We start from the raw sequence: 4355 nt of genomic DNA, 5'->3' as shown, positions 1-4355 counted from the left end.
ACTCCATTTTTCTTATACAGTATTCTTTGTTCTTACCTCCAAACACCCAGACTTGTTCATTCTTCTTTCTTAATGTGTCTTTTGTCCTTTCTTCTTTTTGATCTTTGCAAGTTTTGCTGTCATTGGTGTTAAGTTTTTCCTTTTAACATTTATTTTAAGGACTTAATTTGCACAATTGTTTTGCATTTGCATCTATCAAGACCAATCAGGAAATTACAGTTGATACTAGTCAGTCTTATGTGGAAATTTAAAATGGGATAGTAGGTGTGGGAGAGCTGAAAAGACAACGGAAAGTGATGACACTGTCCAAGAATTAGCAACAGCAGGTTGTTGCTGCCACGCTTATGGAAGGAGGAAAAAGGGAAAGAGTTCAGCTTTGTTTTGTTACTATTGAAACTGAAAGTACTAAACTTAATTTTAGGAACCACATTAAAAGAAGGATATTAAAAGTTAGGAAGATGCTGCTGTGATAGTAAAATATGAAAATGTCAAGTGAATAATGACTAAGAACACTAAAGATAGGTTGAATGGGTTCAACAGGAAGGATATATTAATTGTTGTCTCCAAATACTTAGAGAAATGTATATTGTACCTTTCAATCACTAAGAGAACTTAAAAGCTTCTGACAATGGTTTTGGTCAACATGAAGCCTGATTTTAGAGTAATTACTGCTATGCAAAAATATACCTTGTCTTGAAAATAATGAATACATTATCACAAACATGACATTAAAGTATTAACCTAGATATTAATTTTGAAGCTAAGGAAAAGTGTTAGCATTGTGAAGGAGTAGGAACAATATCACTTTATAACTATTTGCCAATTTTTAAGGTTTAACAATAGATGGGGAAGATTATCAAATAAGGTCAAGAAAGGGTGGTTAAGATATTCACAAACTGCATAAAATTAAAAATCAATATAATTCAGTTTCTTTGAAAGATTATAGTTTCACCAGTGACCTTCATGTATGCATTTACTTATGCATTTATGTATTCAAAATAAAGTTGCAAATAAAGCCATTGGTATTGATTAATAGAATAAAGAGAAACATAAATCAGTACAGTGAAGGAACATTGGTGTCAAATGAATTTTTGCAGGCTACAGAAGTAGCCAATATTGCTTATATGCCATGGAGACAGAGTATTACATTAAAGAGAGAAACAAAGATTTCACTATAAAGTAAGATAATTAAATGATAATAAAAATAATGGGGAGAATGGAGAGAAGACCTAATGGATAGAGATTTAATCATGCCAGTCAAACAGGACTAAAAAAAAAAATGTGGCTCTGTTAGCAAGATTTGTGTCTCATGATCCTTAAAATTTCTCACCATAAACAAGGCAAAACAGCCAAACATCTCTTTCCCAGTTAACATTAAAAAAATCAGATTTCCTTTTGGATTCACTTCTGAGCACACCTGGGTTCTTCAGCCTTATTTGCCATCTTGTCATGGTCCCCTTTTTTGTCAGGGATAGACTTGGTCTTCTTTAATCAATAGAATCTTGTGGAAGAGGCAATTTGAAGGCGAAGACATGCTGTTTCTAGACAAATAAAGGATGACTATCTATAGTATATATCTATTCATCTCTCTATCTAGATAGATATAGAGGTATATACAGATGATTAGATAGATGATATAGATAGATATAGATGTATATAGATATAGATGATATATAGGTAAATATAGATATATAGATATAGAAAAGTATAGATACGTTAAGGAGAAAAGGGTAAAATTGACTCAGTGAACAGAGTTTTTATTTCTGAGAATGACAAAGGTAGATAAGATTTTGAGTTTAAAGAGGCCATGCCTTGTAGAAATAAGCACAGGAGAAGCTCAGTACAGTTGTTTAAGAGGATTACCCAGGAAATGACTGAAAATAGAAAGTGTAACATAATAATAGGCCAAAATTTCATGGCTTGCCATTTTATGCTATGAAAATTGTTTATACCAGTATATGAGAATAGGAATGCAAATATAATTGATATTTAAAAAACAATTAAGTTTTTTATCAGTAGGAGACCTATTTTTTCACAGAAGGTATTTTAAGAATGAGTTGGGAATGAGAGTTTTGAGAGGTTTGGGTAAAGAAGGAATAGAGTATGAAGATATGCAGTATAGAGATGGATTGTAATTTTAAAGAAAAATGAATAATTCATGTAAAATTAATGATCACTTAAAACACATATAACATTCTATTTTTATATAAGCAATACCGAGAGCCAGCTTCACGCTCAGAAGAGAACACTGCAACTCCTCCTCGTGGTTTCGGGTACTCTACACAATCAGAGAAACTTCTCTAGTAGCAAACTATAGAAATGATCCCTGAAAGTATAGTCTTTCTATTTTTAAATCAATATACAAAATCATATTCCAAGGCCAATATTTGGATTTCTTCATGCTTTTAACTCTTTTTAATTCTGTGATTTTATTATAATTTAATTTAACAATAAACTCATCGATTGCTCTACATAGGCATTTAGCTCTGTTAAAATATAGCAATTTGATAAACAGAAAGTTTGGTATTTTCCTATCAACCATGTAAACAAAAATAATTCTGATAACTTTATTTGCTCAGGCTACATTAGCCTCAAGAATATTACCAATTTATATATGAGTATCTATTAAACTAATTTAGATTAATTAAATTTTCTTTTAAAATATAATTCTTCAGTTGTGCATTTTGATGCCTGTTTTGTATTCTCTGGGGAAAAACAAACTATCAAAAATAAAAATGTTAATAGTTGTAATGTTTCTGTGATTGCATTTAGGATTTTAAAAAAATCTTATAGTGTTTATATTTTTAAAGTATTTTTTGAACATGTATACCTCTTGTAAAATATTATAATGTATACATAATCTGTATGTATAACATATTCTGAGTATATGTGTAAATAGGCATGGGAATGATAGAAAATATTTCATATTGGAAAGTAGTTCAGTAAAACATGACAAAAAATGGCAAGAATTATAGTTTTAATGTATAATGTGATGTGACTCCAATCTGGATGAAAATATGGAGTGTAATCAAAGTGGGCTAATGAACAGATTAACATGGAATGATTTGACAACCATATAAATAAGTGTGGGAGAACCAGAAGACAAAGGTAAGAGGCTTACAGAATTTCTTTAAAATTTAATAGGGCAAGAAGAGGGTTATGATGATGTTGATTATATTATTGCTATCCTGGTCAGTAGCTGGTGTAGAGTTCAGAAAAAAAGTGAAAATGAAGAGTGCACTAAGCTAATGCATTCTAGATAAGCCAGCACGAGCTAGCACAGCAACTTTTTGAAATATAAGTTGATGTAGAAAATTAAGAATCATGTTCAATATCAATAAAAATTTTCTCTCTTTTTACACTTCATTACCTATAGAGGTGAAGTAATTTTCAAACTATGGAAACTGATAAATCTATTATATTTATTTAGAATAGTTGACTACATAGAATATCAAGGGCAGCAACATTAGAGGATATGTTAAGGTATTTTTGTGTGTGTGCGCCTGTTTATATGGCATTAGTTTTTACTCCCAATGTGTGTAATTATCTAGATTCATGTTCATGCACCAAAAGTAACAAGTTAAATATTTTTAACCAACAATCAATATGTCTTTATATTTATGTATTTATTTTTATTCAGTGAGAGGAAGGGAGGCAGAGAGACAGACTCCTACTGGCACCCTAACTGGGTTCCACCAAGAAAGCTCACTAAGGGGTGATGCTATGCCCATCTCAGGCGTTGTTTCATTGCTCAGCAATCGAACTCTGCTTAGCACCTAAGGCAGAAGTCATGAAGTCATTCTCAGGGCCTGGGCCAACTTATTCCAATAGAGTCATGACTGCAGGAGAAGGAGGAGACAGAGAGAGGGAAAGAGAGAGAGATAGAGATAGAGAGAAGTGAGAGAGGAAAGAATGGAGAAACAGATGGGTGCTTCTACCGTGTTCCCTGACAGGTAATCCAACCTGGGACATCCATATTCCAGGCCAACGCTCTACCACTGAGCCAGCTGGCCAGGACCAATATGTCTTTAATAGACTGTTTTCTTAAAGAACTTAGTAGGAATAAGCCTTTTGAGAAGTTATTAAAAGAAAAACATAATTATAGTAACTTTTATTTAAAATATATGGTTAAATCCAATTAACCAAAAGTACCTTTGGAATTTATGTTGAAAATGCCCAACAATCTGTTATGAAACAGTGTGGTTGCCTGCATTAGGAGATACGTTCATGTCAAACCAGCTAGTAGGTGGATCATTAACAAACAGTTAAAACAGAGAAAAAATAAGATGGATCCCCTGTGGAGATTAAGTATTTATGTGTCTTGGCTGAGAAACTCACTTGTATTCAGCTTAACA

At 32.2% G+C, this 4355-nt stretch overlaps 1 pseudogene; it reads right to left on the bottom strand.

Annotated features, from left to right (window-relative positions):
* Window positions 1–2182: 2182 nt before the first annotated feature.
* LOC136383595 (small nucleolar RNA U3) lies at window positions 2183–2342 on the bottom strand (annotated as a pseudogene).
* Window positions 2343–4355: the final 2013 nt, after the last annotated feature.

The sequence above is a fragment of the Saccopteryx leptura genome, chromosome 11, assembly GCF_036850995.1.
Source record: "Saccopteryx leptura isolate mSacLep1 chromosome 11, mSacLep1_pri_phased_curated, whole genome shotgun sequence".
Classification (NCBI taxonomy): domain Eukaryota; kingdom Metazoa; phylum Chordata; class Mammalia; order Chiroptera; family Emballonuridae; genus Saccopteryx; species Saccopteryx leptura.
This window is presented reverse-complemented; position numbering and strand designations above follow the sequence as displayed.